This window comes from Pongo abelii, chromosome 12, assembly GCF_028885655.2.
Source record: "Pongo abelii isolate AG06213 chromosome 12, NHGRI_mPonAbe1-v2.0_pri, whole genome shotgun sequence".
NCBI classification, from domain to species: domain Eukaryota; kingdom Metazoa; phylum Chordata; class Mammalia; order Primates; family Hominidae; genus Pongo; species Pongo abelii.
Genome location: NC_071997.2, coordinates 116,200,898 through 116,219,904, shown reverse-complemented (window position 1 = coordinate 116,219,904; position 19,007 = coordinate 116,200,898). Strand labels below are relative to the sequence as shown.

At 46.4% G+C, this 19,007-nt stretch overlaps 1 protein-coding gene across 4 annotated transcripts in view; it reads right to left on the bottom strand.

The window, feature by feature from the left end:
• The window catches only part of CYRIA (CYFIP related Rac1 interactor A), a 109,545-nt gene that overhangs the window by 54,928 nt on the left and 35,610 nt on the right, over window positions 1-19,007 (bottom strand). For 2 of the 4 annotated variants that reach the window (XM_054545582.2, NM_001131661.1), the window contains 1 exon segment: window positions 12,712-12,866. The gene's annotated coding sequence lies outside the window, so the exon portion shown is untranslated. 4 annotated transcript variants of the gene reach the window in all.

Sequence of the window (19,007 nt, the reverse complement as noted above, 5' to 3'; positions counted from 1 at the left end):
TGTGAAGAAGGGAGCCCAACGTCCTTCACTTTGGGATCTGCTGAGATCACACGTACTGGGCAGAGGGGCGGGGCAGGGGTGGTGGTGGAGGTTGGACATGAGGGGTCTCTGGAGTGGCAGCTGTCACAGGGTTGGCTTTAAGATCTGTGAAAGCCAAGCCATTGCCAGCTCCCAATCTTCTGGTTATGTTGAAGTAGTGGGACCAGATTTCCTGTGTGGCTCTTAAGCCTGCTCTGAAAGTAGTTTCCTGCCAGGCCACAATGCCTGTCCCAGTCCTGCAGCGGGGACTCCTTGCCCTCTGCACCTTGTGCCACAGCCCCCTGTGTCCTCTCTCCCACCACATTTCCACATTCCTGGTCACTCCTGCTTACCTGCCTGTCTCTCCTCCTAGGAGGTGAAGACCCCCTGGATGGGAACTGGAACTTACTTGTGATTGAATCCACAGCAAGCCACCCAGGGAATGTGTGTGGCTGAATACTTGAAGAATGATAGTGTGAAGGCCACCATCAGAACCGAAGTCCTTCCAGCCTGAGGTCCTTCCAGGCAACTACTTAGAAAGAAAGAGGGAAGGAAAGGAGGGCATGTGGATGGGAGGGGGGAAAAGGGTGAGAGGATAGGAAGAAGGAAGGAAGGAAGGCAATAAGGAAGAAAGAGAAAAGGAGGAAAAAAGAGGGTGGGATGAAGGGAGGGGAGGAATAAAAATGGTTCCACCATGGTGACACTCAGTTTAATAAAGATATAGCTAAAAATCTCATGCTATGCTTGAAAGTTTAAAGAAAGATAATTTGAGTCAACAAGAAAGTGAAATATGTCCTCAATGATGCACAAATTAACTTCTAAAAAAGACAGCAGGATTTGAGAAGAGCCTGCCACCCACTGCTAGGATGTGATGGCCAGAGACTTACTTTCATGATGACAAGCCTGCAGAACCATCTCTGCTCTGGCCTCTGAAGCAGCCAATCAGCTGCAGGAGGCTGAGCTGCGTGAGAAGTCCAACTTCAAGGACAGACGCTGCAAAATAGCAATGTCTCCCCACCAAGCGGAGGTGGATGCTCATTTTATGGATGCTTCTTGATATGGTTTGACTGTGTCCCCACCCAAAATCTCATCTGGAATTGTAGGTCCCATAATCCCGACATGTCATGGGAGGGATCTGGTGGGAGGTAACTGAATCATGGTGGCAGTTCCCCCCCATACTGTTCTCATGGTAGTGAATGTGTCTCATGAGATCTGATGGTTTTATAAATGGGAGTTCCCCTGCACAAGCTTTCTTGCCTGCTACCGTGTAAGATGTGACTTTGCTCCTCATTCGTCTTCCTCCTTGATTGTGAGGCCTCCACAGCCATGTGGAACTGTGAGTCAATTAAACCTCTTTCCTTTATAAATTACCCAGTCTTGGGTATGTCTTTCTAGCAGCGTGAGAATGAACTAGTACACTCCTTTAAGTCAAAATTCCAGCTGAAGGAATTTCGAAGAATGCTGAAGGCTGGGAGACTTCCATGCATTTTCAGGAGTGCATTTTCAGGTATTTACTGCCTCCACCTCTGGGCAGGAGAGCCAGCGGGTAGTCCCGTCCCAGGGGAGGACATGATTCTCTTCAGTCCCTTTTCGTAATGCATACTTGAGCAGACACAGAGGACCCTGACACTGAAATCCCAAGGAGACTCATTCCCCTGCTTTCAAAAGGCCAGCCATCCCATTACTGGGTATATACCCAAAGGATTATGAATCATGCTGCTATAAAGACATATGCACACGTATGTTTATTGCGGCATTATTCACAATAGCAAAGACTTGGAACCAACCCAAATGTCCAACAATGATAGACTGGATTAAGAAAATGTGGCACATACACACCATGGAATACTATGCAGCCATAAAAAATGATGAGTTCAGGTCCTTTGTAGGGACATGGATGAAATTGGAAATCATCATTCTCAGTAAACTATCGCAAGAACAAAAAACCAAACACCGCATATTCTCACTCATAGGTGGGAATTGAACAATGAGAACACATGGACACAGGAAGGGGAACATCACACTCTGGGGACTGTTGTGGGGTGGGAGGAGGGGGGAGGGATAGCATTTGGAGATATACCTAATGCTAAATGACGAGTTAGTGGGTGCAGCGCACCAGCATGGCACATGTATACATATGTAACTAACCTGCACATTGTGCACATGTACCCTAAAACTTAAAGTATAATAATAATAAATAAATAAATAAATAAAGGGAAAAAAAGCCTTCATCTAAATCAAATTCTCATGATCCGATAACTACACTAACAGCAGCCATTCGCTGAGTGTCAGCCCTGCACTCGATGCTATGCTAAGTGCTACATGCAAATGCCCTCATTTAATTCTCACAATTACCCTCCAGTAGGTTAGTTTGAAGAGTTACTATATTGTATATTTCTGCTAAATTGGAGAGCTTTTCTTTGGACAAATGCAAGAGCTTGCAGTTAAGTACTTTATCCACTAAGGGGCATTATCATCTCACATTAAAAATGCCAGACCTGGTCAGGTAGGTACCGAACACAAATGTAAAAATTTGTGAAAAAAGGACAAAGCAGAAGTATCAAGTTCAACATCCTGAATATTTTCTAAACGTGATTCTCCTCATTTGTAAAAAGTGTTTAAACTCACAGTTGTAGTAGCCAATGCTTACTTAATGTAGTAACCCAATTCCCGCTTCAAGGTCATTTCAAAAGCATCTATCTTGACTACTTTGCCAGAAAACGGGGCTATGACATTTGAGAAGGAAACATGAATAGACTTAGCCATTTGGCTTAGTAATTATCCTCTCCAGCCCCTTCAACTAGTTTCTTAAATCACGTTTTCCACTGAGGAAAACATCTGTGTTGTGGCTGAATCAACTTCACTCAAGTTAAGGGTAAAAAGAAAGGTTAGAATCCTACCACGAGCTTATCAGAATGAGTTTCTATAACTCATTTAAACAAAACCTCCACTTAAAATTATATTTTGGGTCTGGAAAATACTCTGGAAATGGAAATGCACATAGTTGAAGACCCTCAATTCATGATCTGTACCCCCGAGCCTGCTCTTATGGACAGATGGGAGATGGACAAAGGTACAAGTTGCTCCCATGGAGGATGTCCCTGCAGGAAATCTGCAATCTGCAAGAGAAGGCAGCAAAGCCCTCGTTGGAACTTCCCTGTTTAGATTGATAAGCCAAGACCACAATTAAACCAAACAAACAAACGCACAAAGTTTATCTCCGAATTTCTGTGTAAGCCCAGCCTGGCTCCTGATGACTCAGCCATGCTCTATCCTGATTTAAACTTTCCCCTGTCGTCGGGGTTCCCAGGCTGCTGTCTCTGGCCACACAGGCCTCTACATTCGAACGCTTTGCCTTTCACCCTCTGGAGAGCTTGCAAGCCTCCCAGACAGATCCAGCACTGTTTGGGCTATTTCTTCATTCCACTTGAAGACAGCAAATTGTGATTCCGACACGAGGTTTGAGTTGCCCCCCAGCTCATATCATCTGACAACCCAGCTCAGCTACACAAAATAATCTCAGGTCCTCTGGTGCTCAGTGTAGGATGGAAAATACACTGAGGAAGGAGTGTGGAGACACCCGGTCACCTGCCACGTAGCAGCTGTATGGCCTTGGCAAGGTGCCACATCCCTCTCCACAGCTGCCTTTTCTTGAATGCCTACTGGATGCCAAGCTCTTTGCTGGCTCTTACTCATCTTCAAAATCTCTCTGCAGAGTAGTGCTTTTAGATAAGGACACCGCGGCACAGCAAGATTCTGGAACTCATGAAGACCATTCCCTTCTGTGTGACTCCATTAGATGGACTGAATCAGGCTCCAAACAGGAGCCAGTAGTTCTCGTCCATAAAGGAGCTCTGGCAATGAATTCTGCATAAATTGTTTCTAACCATGAAATACAAAATGGCTTATTTTTTTTCTTTGAGTTTTCTAGGCTCTTACTGCTCTGAGCATGGTCTGGAGACTGGCACCCACCTGGGAGCTTATTACAAATGCAGTCTCTCAAGCCCCACCTCAGAACTGCTGAACGCAAATCTACATTTTAATCAAATCCTCAGTGTCCTCAAGTTTGAGAACCACTGCACTTGACTAAAGATCTGAAGTCCCAGTGTCATATCCCCTTCTTTTCTGCTTCCCCCAAGTAGCCAGTGGTTGTTTTAGGATTGGTCCCGAGATCCGGAGTTCCTCTCCTACTGGTTTAGTATGCATTTGGTTTTACAAGTGGGCCCCTTGATTGGTCCCACTTGGCACAAATGAAAGTTTACATTGTAACCAGGGATAGGACCTACTGAGCCCCCACTGCAGGCTGGGCTTTGTACTAAGTGCTTCACATACAATATCTCAGTCCTTCAGCTGGACTAGATGGCTATGAAGTCTTCACTCTTTCTACAACCAACACTGCCTCCACTCTCCCAGCCTGTTTCTTCACCTGCAAACAGGATCGCACAGAGGTAGAGCCCATGATCCCTCAGATCCCTCCAAAAATAAGCTTTATGAAATTTCCAAGGTTCAACTCTCCACAGAAATCTCTGTTATCATAGAAAATCTAGATCACTAAATGCAATGCAAAAGCAGAAAACTGTCAACCTACATATTGCAGCTATTACTGAATGTTACTGTAACATTTGGTGGCTCAGTGACCAGGAAGCTGGTCTTTCTGAACCGATAACAGCAGCTCTACCACTGGGATGTCCCTGGTGCAAACTGGGAGGTGCAGACGGGACACAGGGCAGGCGCCCTCCGCAGGCCCAGGGTTGGCATGGTGATGCCTGGAACCATCTTCACTCAATTCTTCTCTTCCGTTTCGCTTGATTATCACTGTGTGAGATCTTGCCCCAGAAGGACAGAGCAATCCTGAGGGCGAGGCCTGATGTCAGGGGAGAACAAGCCAGTCTTTGTCAGGTCCCTCAAGGGGACGAGGCTGTCCTGGCTCAGGCTGCATACAGAGGAGGCCTGTGCTCACTTGGCCGTAGAGTGGTGGCCTGCTCTGTCCTTCATGGTGGGAACCCGCCACTTGAACATTCTGCATCTCCCTCCTCCTGACTCCAGGGCTGGGCAAAGTGGAGGGATCTGTTCCTGGGGCCTGCAGGCATTTGCACTGAAAAGGCTTCAAGTAGAACTTACTGCTCACACTAGCACCAAAAACTCTTTGTTGAACAATTCCTCTCCCCTTGGCTGGTTTCCCACTATCCCATTCACAATGGCATCCTTCCCTACGTCACCCTTTGTCAACTCTCCAGCCTTCCCTGGCTCCCCCGGGCTCCTGCTTCCACACTGACTCTGGGCCTCTCACTCCCTCTGAGAGGACTCCTCACTCAGAGGACCTTCCTGCCTCTGGACTCCTAAGACCTTTCCTTGGTTATCTGAAGGGCACAGATGGCGTCACACACTAGGGATGTCTGCCGGGTGTTCATCCTGATATCTGTCAGGATGCTGGCCTCGGTTTTGCAACTCAGTCATCCAGGAGATGCTTCATAAATGGTCAGCAAGTGTTTGAACCTGCGTTGTACTGCAGACGCTTGCTTCTAATAGAAAATTCAACCGAGGCTTTAAGTCAAAATAAAAATTGTTAACAATCACGGAGTCCTTACAGTGCTCCAGGCACCTTTCTAAATGCTTACCTGTATTAACTCAGGTAGTGATCCCAGAACCCTTACAAGGTTGGTGCTATTAGTCTTCTCATTTTAGAGATAAGGAAACTGTCCTATGAAGAGGTTTGAAAACTTGCCCAAGAGAATCTGGCTCCAGAGACTGGGCTCGTAACCGCAGCACTACAAAGGATTATATCAAGACCACAATTAAAGCAAATCTTACCTGAAGCCCACTAACATGTACAATATTTGTTATATGGGGGTCCTGAAACTAGCTACGTGTGCCTCTGCAAATGTCATCAAGTTTCTAGGCTCCTTGTATTTACACATTATAGCAACTGAAGATGATTGATAGATGGCTGTTCCCCTTCTTCCTTGATTTGCAGCATAGTCAAGCCTTCAGGTCTGGAGACAGGAAAGAGCTGAGGTATGAGAAACGAAGTCCTAAGAGAAGCAGTGATGACCAAGTGGGGTCCTTAGAGGAAACATTGGCCAAGTTGGTTTCAGCAGTCACGATTCTTCATAACTCCTCTGCCAGTGTGCACCTGGCCCCAACCCCAGGACTCTGCCTACTTCCAGGTCAGTGCAGTCTCCATCCTGGGGCCAGTGTACTGCCAGCTTACAGCTCCAAACAGAGAAAGGCAGGCTTGCCATCAGGCCTAGGCCAAAACCCCCTGCCAAGCCGGTTCTCCTAGATTCCAACCCAAAGAAGGAACAAAGACAGGGTTGGAAGAAGGAGAGAGAACTGAAACCAAGGAACTGAACATCGTAGCTGCGCCAGAGCTCTCAGCACAGGGCTGGTAGCTGCCTCATTAAGGCCTGCAGCCAGGAGGGTAGGGTACACGCTGAGCCCCTTTCACTCTGTGAGCCAGATCAGCTGTTGTCTGTTGAGGGCTGACAGAGGCCTTGCCTGCTATGAAGAGGTGAGAGGTAATTTATCTCCCTCCAGCGGGGCTTCCTGTTGGTGGTGGTTTAAGTGCAAACTCCACACCAGGGTCCTGCCAGGCCATGTGGGATTCAACAGGATTCAAGGACTCTTTTGGGAGTTGGGTATCTTAAAGACAAGTTCAGAGATGGAAGAAGCTGCATGATCAAGCCCAATTCCCTCATAGTTATGATGAAGGGAGGAGGGCTGACCAAGGTTAATTGGTGACTCAGTGGCAGTTTGGACTAGAATCCAAGCTAACCCCAGATATCATGGTCACTTTTTGTTTTTCTCCCTCTCTCCCTCTTTATTTATTTTTAAATCTGTATCTTTGTTGTACCAAGAAAGTGCCACAGAGGGGCAGCACTGTGGGGTTTTGAAGGAGAAAGGAACTCTTTCCAGCTGGGCTATCAAGTCAGGCTTCCTTGGGGAGGTGGGCTTTGGTGTGGATTCTGAGGACATGGAGGACTACAGAGCCCAGGCCAGGATGAGAGTGTGCTCAAAACTGCCTCAGTGCAGGAGCAGGGGCAAGAGGATGCTGCCTCTAAGAAGAACACTGCCCCTTTCTCTCTTCACTCCCTCTTCCCAGCATCTTCTCTTTCTTTCTGTTTTTAAACAATCCTTTTGAATTTCTCCTGATATAAAAGGGAATGCTCACTCCCCCTGGGTGCAGCCAGGGTTTTGGAGAGAATGGGGTCAGAGAAAGCACTTGTTGAGGTCTACTTTTCCTTAGAGGAAGAAGAGAAGAACCCCAGGTCATATGTCTTGTCCCTAGCCCAGCTCATTAGGAAGAACAAATAGGGCCCCTAAGAACAAGAAACCAGACAGCCCTGGCTGTAAGGAGGGCAAGTGATTCTAAATGCATTTCGGTAAATGTCACAGAGCTGCCCTTGTCTCCAAAAGACTCCATCAGAGCAAAGCACCCACCCCAAAGCCCCTCGCTGTTGAGATGTTTATGCCAACTAGAACTGAGGCATGGTTAGGTTTAGAGATGATTCTGTAAGGAGGGACGGCTGCCCAGTCTCTAGAACTAGAACCAGCTTCCTTGTAAGGTGGTGAGTTCCCCATCCCTTGAAAGCATGTGAGCGGACACCCGAAGGGAAAGATGTAGCTTTCAGAGGGCTTCTAGACATATGCTGCTCTGACCTCACTGCTTGCCCGGTCCTGCATTTTGGAGTCCAGGTGAGACTCAAGTCCAAACACAATGCTTAGTTTCATAATTTCCTCCTTGGTCTGCCTGAAGCCCCATCAGCTTGTGGAGAGGGTGATACACGGCATGAACAGTGCAAGAGGGGACAATCAGACAAGAGTTTGGATCCTGATGTCCTCACAGCTGTGGGCTTTGGCCAAGCCATTTCCTCCCTGAGCTTCAGTCTCATCTTCTGTACCTGGTCCCAGGCTACCTCCTGGAGCTTGTGAACATCCAGTACCATGAAGTGCAGAGATCTTGGCACAACTGGGGAAGTGTGCAGGTGAAAGATTAAGTCTAGCCCATCCATTGATCTTCCAGCCAGCAGGGGTGATGGGAAGTCAACTGCGCCATGCTCAGAGCTAGGTTCTAGAATAAATTCTATATAATGTACACATATATACACACACACATATATACCCATATATACACACATGTAGGTACACGCATATGTACATACACATGTACATAAAACCCTATGTGTGTGTGTGTGTGTATATAGATATATATATATATACACACATATACATATTCCACCCAAAGAGTTCCACCCCAAGAGTTCCAAAGGGAAGGTAGCAGGGGAAATACAGTTTTCACTTAGAAGAAGCAGACTCAGGTCTCTGTAAAGCTGCATTTTACCACCAGAGAGCTATGGTGTAATCCATGCTGTTAAATCAGTGTTTCTGGATGATGAAGATGAATTCCTCCTCCTCTTCTTTCTACTTCTTTTCTTGGTCCCCTTACCCTATTCTGCTCACTAACACCTCCATAGGGTCAGAGAAAAGATCAATTCAAATTAGTTAATTTGCTTCTTTTTAGTCACTGTTGGGAACAAAGTGGGAGGATGAGGAGGTGGCTACTAATGGATTTTTGAAAAGCAGAGTTGAGGCATTATCTGAGCATGATGAGCAGGCTGGCTATTTCCTCCTCACCCATGACAGAGAAACGAATGTTGGCCCTTATTTATAGAGTGCAGTTCTGTACCTGAGCATCTCTCTTCCAGCTCCCAAATCCTACTCATCCTTCAATGCCCAAATCATATGGCTCCTTTTGGAGACTTCCCTGACTTTCCTGGGCAGAGAACACATTCCATCCTCTGCATTCACATCACTTTGTTCATGTCTGGGTTCTTGTCTGCCATCTGCTCCTCTGACTGTTGGCTGCTTTTGTCTTTCTCATGTGATTAGAAACTCCTTGAGGTGCTGACCTTGTCTGATTTGTCCTGATGTTCACGGCCCAACACAGGGTGTGACCCTTGGTAGATACTCAGATATAACCTGTTTAATGAGTGTATAATTTCTAAAAGAATGCTCTGATTTTAGTATTCAGTGGAGAGAGGGTTAAGGAATGGATATTACTCATTCATTTTCTGATGGGAAGAAAATGTAACAAGACCTAGATCCCATCATTTCTACTAGAATAGTTTAAGTTTTTGCCAGCCAATTCTAAGAGAAACAAAACTTACGTTCTAACCATTTCACAGCTATCTGTGTACTAAGACTGGGCATGAAATGACGAGTTTAGCATTCACTACAGCACTAATGGTGGGAAGGGTCATTGTATGCATCTGCTACCCACAGCCATCTCATTCAGTTGATCTGTGTGAACTTATTTTACAGCTAAGGAAACTATAATCTTATAATAATATATGAAAGAGGTAAAAATAAGCATTTTAAGGAACCAGGGTTTCAAATAAAATTAGGCTCTTTGCCTCTTAAAACTCCAATCCTAATAACTCATCCATTTTTGCTTAAAAACTGTGAGCAGCTCTAAGCTGTCCTCAAAACAGACTCAAACCACTTGGCTTGGTCTGAAAAATCCCTCATTCATACCCTTACCTCTCTCTCTAAGTAAGTCCCTCGGTCTCTCAGACTCACCTCTCCACATTCCACAGTCTCAGGAGGGAGGTGAAGGTGCACAGGATTCCCCAAGGCACAGTCCTTGCCTATGTGTCTCCATCTCCCGGCCTGGAAATTCCTAACACCCTTCCCTGAAGCATCTTGACCTCCTTGCTTGGTTCCTGCCTGGCTACACCTCATCTCCAGGACTCAGTGCAGACAACCTGCTCCCAAGAAGCTTCTGTGGTTCCACCCCTCAATCTGGGTCAGGGACTCCTCCTCTGAGCTCCCCAATCACCCATTCCTAATGCAACACTGATCAAAGTGTGTTGTCTAGCCATTAGTGCGTCTCTTGGTAAAACCAGAAGCAACTCAACCGCAGGGGCTGACCTAGTCCTCATTTATCCCCACTGCCTGGTACAGCACTCCCATAGAAGAGGCACTCATATATCTGCTGAATGAATGATCCTCCTTCTACCCTGAAGGCGAGACAGACCAATAGTCTATCATGTAAGTAAATTCCAAGAGAACAGGTAAAAGTGACCTGTGGGAGGTTCCAGTGGAAAATTCCTACTCTAGCAAATTGACTCCATGATGATCAAATTAAGACAACTGTTTACATCAACCTACTTTATCGATGCAACTTCCCCAAGAAGCCTTCATAGCACCAGGCCATGGAGTCCTAAGAATGGGGCCCAGAATCATTAATCTACAGAGTTCCAGTAGCTAGGGCCCAGTAAAGATTTTTGAATGAATGACTAACACTACATTGGGAAAGAGCTCTGGGGAAGAGAAAGGAAGGGTAGAAGAATCTCCAGAAAAGCCAGCCAGAACATAAACACCCAAGTCCTTTCTGCCCTCGCTTCATTCCACAGGCTCCTCATTCCTTCTGCTCCAATCCTACTGGTCACTCGAGAATGGGTAAAGCCCAAGCGCATTCCCTGCTCAGAGATTTAGTTCTGGCTCTTCCTTCTAGCCTTGCTCCCTCACTTTCTCCAGATGCTGCCCAAATAATGCCTTATCCAGAGGTGTTCCCTGGCACTGTGTATAAAACAGTAATGCCCATTTCCCTCAACTCTCTAGCTCTCTGACTTAGCTTTATTTTTTTCTGCTTTATTTTTTTCATAGCACCTAATACTGCCTGATGTAATACATGCATGTTTGTTACTTGTTGATGATCCCTTGACCCTACTTGAACGCAAGCTCCTTGAGAACAGGAACTTGGTTTTGTTCTGTCCTGTATCCCTAGCACCAAGATAGTGCGAGCCACCCACTGCATGGTTCATGTTCCATGAACATCTATTGGCTGAATGGATGACTGGATGAATGACTGCCTTAGAAAAGCTAACAGGCAAGGAAGAAAGCCCCGAATGAGCATGTGCTTGGACCCTGACTGTCTTGCTGAGTGCCAGGCCAGGATACCTGCCCCAAATCAATTGACCCTTACTCTTGGTCTTGGATGTAGGCTAGTCTGAAGGGAAAAAGCCACCGGGAGGGAATTAGTTTTCAGCTAATACCTCATGAGACAAAGGGCTATAAAAGTAGTAGTTCTAACTTTGGGTATGGCGGAGAAAACCTTCCAATGGCCAGGCTGGAGAGGCAATTTGGCTAAAGTCCAGGTGAGAATAGGCTTCTATGGATGAAGAGCTCTGAAATAAAAAGGCTGTTAACAGTTTCTCTCCTTTTTAAATCGTTGGGGCTTAACAGTATTTGTGGACAAGGCCTGTCCTAGATTTTAGGCACAAGGCTCAAATGAAATCCAGATATGGGACCAAAGCTATATTTAAGTAGCTCTAAAAAAGAGTAGGTAGGGAAAGGAGCTGGTATTTGCTGAGGTCTCCTATAAGCAAGAAATCATGCGCATGCGTGATCTCACTTAATCCTCAACACCAGCTTATAACATGGAGTGTACTATCCCTACCTTACAGGTGGGGAAACAGAAGCTTGGGGATTTAAAATGGTGATTTAAGCAAAATCACTGAGCCAACACATAGCACAGCTGAGATCTGAAGTCAGGTGTGTCTAAGTCGCAAAACTTTTCTCCTTCCTCTGAATTATGCTATAGCTCAGAAACCACTCTAGAGAAAGAAACCACAAGAGGAAGAAAGGAAGCAGGCATGAGATAAACATGTTCCCCAAAGAATAAGCATCTGGCATAAGAAACAAGTCTGGGATAAGACAATTCTGGGAATGCAAAACAAGCTTTAGATATTACCTGGTCTTACCTTCTGTCCTATGCTTAGCTTCATGAAATGCTTCTGGTTTTAGTTTTTCAGAAAAGTCAAGGTATCTAGCTGAAAAAGAAGAGCTTCAAGACAGGATAGCAGAAGATAACACCAAAAACTAGTGCAAGAGTGAAGTTGTGTGGCCATCTCAGTGTGTTGGCATTTTTTTTCATGACTCCTGACCATGATTCCTTACACTGGGCCTGCGTAAGGGAGACGTGTTAATATACCACAGTCCAGGCAGCTGAATGCTTGACCAAACTTTAGTCATCTGGGAGGAATGTTAGTCTACATCAGGTGCAACTCCAATGAAGACATTCTAGTAGATGTGGCCACATTCCTTGCACATAAGAAAGAAAGGATCCATAAGTGACTGGGAGGAGGGGAGAGAGAAGAGCAATAAGCACACAGAGACATTGCGTTGGTGGTCAGGAAAGCGGGTGATGAGAGTGGTTAGCTGCAGCCTGTCTGCTGTAAGCGCTCTTGGATGAAACTTCATGAACTGAATTTGTTTCTAAAGATGTTGTAGCAGGTGGGATGCAAGTCCGTTCTCTGACATGGGATCTAAATTCCATCTCAGATTGGCTACCAAAGGACCTCTCCTCCTACTGTCTAAATCTAGTTGGCTGGCATGGGCAGAAAGGAACACTAAATGATTCTGCAAGGAAAAAGGAACCTAGATCTATAGCTCGACTCTGTTCTTCCCCTGCATGTAATTCTCAGCTACCCTCTCTCATTCCTTAACCCTCAAAAGACTCAAGATAGCACAGATCCCACTCAGAATACAGATATAGAACCAGAGCCTTGAACCCTTTCCTTAATACTTTCATGTCTTTCATAACATAAGCATGCATATGACATACTTCCTGCGGTATAATGATGGTTATCAGTGTGCTACATGTTATAACCAAAGTCAATTGTTTCTTACCTGGAAATATCTCCTGTGATTCAGTTTCACCAATCCAGGCTGATGGGATGAACCAGCTTAGCTGCTGTCTGGCCAAAGTAAGTTGGACTTCCCAAATCAGGACGGTGGCCTCCTAGAGTCTGTAGCTTTTCTGTCCTTAAGATGGTGGTACCCTGCTAAAAAGGGAATGCAAGTCATGTTACTGTGAGAAGCAATTTCCTATTCTCCACTAGTCACAATGTATTTTTTAAGGAGAGCAGAGAGTCACAAGATCACAGATTATCAGGCCTGAAGGACATCTAAGAGATAGTCTCGTCTAATTCTTTCATTTTATAATTAGGGGATTGAGGCTCACAGAAAAAAGCAGCCTCACTCGGGGACTCAGCAGTTTGGGAGTTGAATCCACATTGGAACATGTCTCTGACTCTCTGGCCTTTGACATATTTTTTAAATGCAGCCACATGGTCAGGCTGACTTCTCAAACAAGTGGTCATTGACTTTGAATGGGAAGTCTTTTTATTTTTTATTTTTTGTTTAACAGATTTTGAAAAAGGGAGGTGGCACTTTTTCCAGATTGCTGTTTTTGTAGTTTCACCCCTGGGAGCTAAATTAGTAAAACAGCCCACCTCAGGCATGTGGTTGGGATGGTTCTCCCTGTTTCTCATTAGAAAAATATTGTTATAAAATACCATGACCCATGAACACAGTGACACAGTGGGGAGTGAGTACTGCTCTTCAGTGAGAAGCATATGTGGCCCCAGGTGTCTCTCTCTCTCTCTCTCTTTCTCTCCATGTTTCAGAGAAACACAGCAACAGACATGAACTCTTTTTCCATGAGTATCATTTATTGCAGGGTTTTTTTCCTGGCTCCTGTGCAGTTGAATGGCCACTCCTTTGTGCAGAAAACCAAATCATAGAAAATAGAGGGGAGCTCTCACTTATTAAGCAAATATCTGTCAGGCATACCATGAGAATTGTATAGATATACTTTCTTATTAATTTGTCCTCAAAAAACCCCAGTGAGATACCATTAATTCCATTTTTCCAAAGAGGTAGGAAACCAATCTTTCAAGAGCTAGGATGATCTGCAGAGTCAAAAAGCGATACAATGCAGAAGCAGAAATAAACTCATGCTTCCTAAATCTACTTTTTGCTATCTAAACTGAACTATATAGTCTGTTACTAGGGCAAACACTAGAGTTGTCTGTTTTTTCCAATGTTTCAGCTCAAATGCATGAGACAGTTCTTTAAAGCTGAAATTGTAAGGGCATGAAAGATTATTCTTATTAGATTCTCTTTCTGACGGGGTGGGGGATGGCGGTGGGGCTTGTGGGGGAAGTAGGGGTCTAAAGTCCAAGACTTCCTGCCAGGCTCCCAGCTGGGGCTCCCAGGCCCCCAGAGGCTGGGCTGGTTCTGGCTCTCAGCAGCAGGGGCAGCAGCAAGAGGGCACCTCAGGAAGTCACAATTATCAACGCTCCCTGGCTCAAGGCTTTGTTCCTGTTCTCAGACAACAAGGGACATGCCAGGAGAGATGGGGTGGGGGTGGAGAAAGAGGAAGAAAAAACAGGAAGTGAAGTGGGGGAGGAGGGAAGGAAATGATAGAGAAAACACAGCAACTCTGAAATGTCCTTGGCTTGATGAGAAAGTGATTGAGTGGACATTAGTGGAACTGGGCCCTGCATTTTAGGAAACCGGATTGTGATGGTAACAGGGCGGGGCAAAGATGTTTACTTCCTCCAAACTCAGGGTTGGGGTCCACAAATTCCACTTCCCACCACCGAGTACCGCCTGGCACAGGGCTGTTTTCCACACCTCAGGTGTAGACATGGAAGGTGGTGAATTTCCAAAGAAGGATTCTGGGGTAAGGCCCTGTTCCTCACCTTTTGACTGTGGCTGAGGGGCCAGGCGTGTCACAAAAGGATCTGGAAACAAGAGAAAAGCTCTCAAAGTGATCAGGTATCAGGGAGAGCTATCCCACCCTCACTGCTTTTTTTTTTTCTTAAATGTCCTCAGAATTGAACCCATTTTCAGTGTGCATGACTGGGACGGATTCACTCAGCTGGGTTCAGCACAAATGCTGCTATTTTCCACCACAAACCAAGAGGGTCAGTCAGGTGGAACACTGGGTTTCCTCCTGATCATGATTCTAAGACACCTCCTGCTTGTTTTCCTATCCATTTTGTTCACTCCATTTACTTATTGAGGCTTACAGAAATTCCTCAACTCCAAATGCACATTGTAAAGAATGACAGTCATCTGGTAACTTGAACAACCACACACAGAGATGACCCTAATAATAACTTAATAACCGAATACCACTTCTACTAATGCTAATACTACTCATAGACCCCTGATGGGCACCAGGGGGTAGAGAATGCAGAGCCCGTAAGCCATTACATACCGGTCCCCCCTACTCCAGCGGGTCCCCCATACTGGCTATGCATCTAAGAAGCTAACAAAAAATACAGACCCAATCCAGAGTAGTGGTCAGGAAACTTGTATGGTTAAAAATCTTCTGAGAGGGTTTCAGTGTCACCAACTTGGCTCTGATCCATGGACTAGCATTCAGTTAACATGGACCCCCACTCAGGTCTCACCCTCACCCCACCTTCTCCCACCTTACAGATGCAACCACAAAGGCTCTCCAAAGGCAGGGGCTCACTCCAGGTCCCACAGCTAATGGCCTCCCAGGGATCTGCCCCACTCCTCCAAACCAAACATAGAACAACAAAGAGTCAGCATATGTTTGAGAGGACTCCAAGCCTTCTGAAGCAATTGCTGATGGTTTACTGTGTGAGTCACCCCGGAGCCAAGTGTCCATTAGGGAGAACAGAGAGCAAGCGGGGAAAGAAACTGAAAACTCTCATCTCACATCTCCACAGGCAGCACAACCTCACATATCACCAGCAACACCAGCATGCATTTGCTCCCATCCAAGCAGCCACAAGCGGCCCAGGCTATTTCCACAGTGCTATGCCCTGTGCCTGGCCTGGTGGGGCTTAACACCACCCAACACAGTCAGGAGTTTGCCCTTCTGTAGCACCTGGCAGCCAGTGAAATGCTTTTCCATATCTTTTCATCTTTGCTCATTTTGAGAGCGGTACAAAGCTGAGGGGTAATCACCCCAGTTTATAAATGAAGAAGCCGAAATCAGAGACAGGAGGTGCCTTATCCAGAGTCTCAAAACAGAACTAGGGCCCGAAATAGGCATCTCCTGTCTTCCAGTCTAGCGACCTTTCCCGGTGTCCTGTCCCTCCCCACCCCATTCAGGGGAGGGCTAGGGAAGAGCTTCAAATGGCTGCTGCCTTCCCCTTCTGAATGGCTCTGGAAATTGAAAAGCAAGGCACGACAACCGAAGGGAAGGCAATATCCACTATGAGAGGCCGAAAGGGCCCCAAAGACACCGTGTCCCCACCCTCCGGGGTGGGCAGTCAAGGGACCCAAAGCCCAGGGTGGGGCATGCTTGTGCCCACAGTTCACCAGCAGCAGAGCTTAGACTGAGTCCCTCAATGCCAGCAGCACAGACCAACACTGAGAAACCAGAAGGGGCAGGTGTTTAGATAATAAAAATAGTTAACACTGATCAAGTACTTACTGTGTGTTGGGCTTTGTTTAGCACTGTACATGTAGTGACTCCCTGAAACCTCATGGCAACCAAACTAGGTAGGCATTATTATGGTCCCCTTTTACAGATGAGGTAACTGAGGCACAAAATGGTTAAGTCACTTGTCCATGGGATTTAGCTTTTGAGTGATAGAGTCACGGTGTGAATTTAAGCAGTCTGGCTCAAATTCTGCAAAGCCAAATAGTGGAATGAAAGAGAATAAAGCAAATACACTAGGAACAGATGACACCTTCCTTCAAAAAGAGAGAAGGAAGATAGGAGACTCTCCAGGCAGGAAAGAGAGCTGCTGTGCAGGCAGAATTAGGAATTTGGTACATAGTCCCCTGTGGGTAGCAGCCGACCAATGTCAGCCAACACCAGTAAATGACATCCTGGTGTTGGTGTTTATACAGCACCACTGTGGGAGGAGGGAGTGGCTGGGCCAGGGAGGGGATGAAGGGAGGGCCTGAGATGGGGGAGAGTCACCAGGATGGGTGGAGGGGATGATGCCTTGGGAAGCCAATTCCTATGTCCCAGAGGGATGGAGCAGCTGGGCAGGCATGCAGGCGGTTCCCTTTCTGCATCCCCAGCACCAGCAGTGCACACATGCCCGGGACACCAGGCTTCGGGGATGCCACTGGGTTTCAGCCTCATGAAGCCTGGGAAGCCAGGAAAGACAGGGGTCATCTCTCACCATTTCCACAATGAAGAGCTAGAGCCAAAAACAGTCACAGCCCTAGAATAATAACAACAACAGCAACAGCCACCATTTGTTGGCAGGTTATGATTTGTCAGGAAATATGCTAGATGTGTATATAGATTATGTAAAAATGATACCAACTCTGAGAGGTCCATATGATTATTCTTAACTTACAGTTGAGGAAAGCTAAGTAATTCTGTAAAGGTCAAAGCTAGCAGGCTACGAGAAAGGATCTGAACCACCATTTATCGGACTGTGAGGCCCCTAATCTCACCTCAAAGCCGTGTGTGCCGTGAAACGATTAAGTGACTTACCGACAACCTTGCAGCTGTGCTAACCCACAGCCAGCTTCTGGGCTGTCAGAGCACATGGGCACAGGCGTTTACGTCCACATACTCCCTACGCTACACATCCACACTAAGTGCTGCTAATCACTTTTATATACACAGTCATACAATTGGGGTGATTTAATGGTTTATCATCCAAATGAGGATACCTCTGAGAGTGAAAGGGGACCCTTTTAATAATATTGCTGGGACAACAGGCAGACACCAGGACTGTCCTAGGCATGTAAGAACATGCAGTCACCCGAATGCAATCCACACTCCCACAGGCTGGTTACTTTTATGTCCAGTTGTGTTGGTAGAGGACCCTTCTGGGCAATGCCTTGCTTCCCAATCCACACAAATACTCCTTCCCAATAATTCACTCTCCCTGTGTTCACCTGCCTGTCTTCTGAATTCACGGAGCTTGCTGGCCTTATAGATAAACAGGCTGATGCCACTTGGTTATAAAGCAGTCATGCTATGGTTTGAGAAGGCAGGGTGTCACTAATTGAAACAGTGTATTTTAAAAGACTGGTGGGTTCCTTGCGCCCTGGCAGCCTGGAACCCTAATACCCAGCTGTTCTGATAAGCAGCCAGTCCCTCAAGAATGAGGGATCTGTGGCTGTCCCACTGAGGACAGCCTGAGACAAGCAGACGGGAAACCAGCACGGGAGTACAGCTGCCACCACGACTGGACCTGCTGGACAAACCGCAGTCTAGTGGGAGGACACAGACCTGGGGTCCTCAGGGGACAGGTGCATCTCTGAGACAAGGCCTGGCCTTTTTCTGCTGCCAGCAGGCACCAGTCATGCGTAGGGGTGAGCAGCTCTAGCCTGGTGAGAGATCCTCCCTTTCCCCCTGACTGGGCCTAGTGGGGAAGGAGGTGGTGTTTAAAGCTCGTTTTTGTTTTACTCTTTCCCTAAGAATCTGCCTTCTTAGGAATCTCTGACCAAGAGGAAGGAAGAATCTGCTGTTCTTTTGAAGCCAGGAAATCACTCTTAACAAAGTCTCTCATCAATACAGGTAAAGTACAGAGCTAATGAGAAAGCAGAGGGCATTTGTCTGTTCTCTGAAGAGACCGTTTCTGGCGTATGTTTAATCGCGGAGCATCATAGGATCTCGAGGCCAGGGATTTTCAGAGACCCCAGAGAAGCCTGCCAGTTCCTAGCAGCCCTAGAAACTGGCAGGGCTCTTGGAGGCACTGATGGGCAGGGCTCTGGGCCCTCATCCTGTGATAAAAGGAATAGAGATACTTTTTACCTGTTTTGTGTAGGGGCTTCTGCAAGTGATGATTTTTTGGTAAATAGACCCTTTTTCCAAATTAGGCCATGTGCACAGGTTGTGGGAATTAGAGAATGCACTTATCTTCTTACGGGTTACCATTCAACACACAACAGCTGTGATTATGACTATACATTATAATGTTATTCTGGGGGATGCTTAAGACCTAGAGAAGGAAAGGATTTGTCTGATGCCACCCAGCATGCAGCCTTCCCATGGTGGGAAGCCCAGCATGGAAGGCGCTCAGAGACCAGATAGTGACTAACTGGGAGTGGCCGTGGCTCAGGCAGTCCTAGACAGTCAGAGGCCAACACACCGGTGATGATGGTGATGGGGCAGAAGATACCAACCCTTATTCAATGAGCATTGACTGTGTGCCAGGCATGGTCTAGACATCACCTGGATG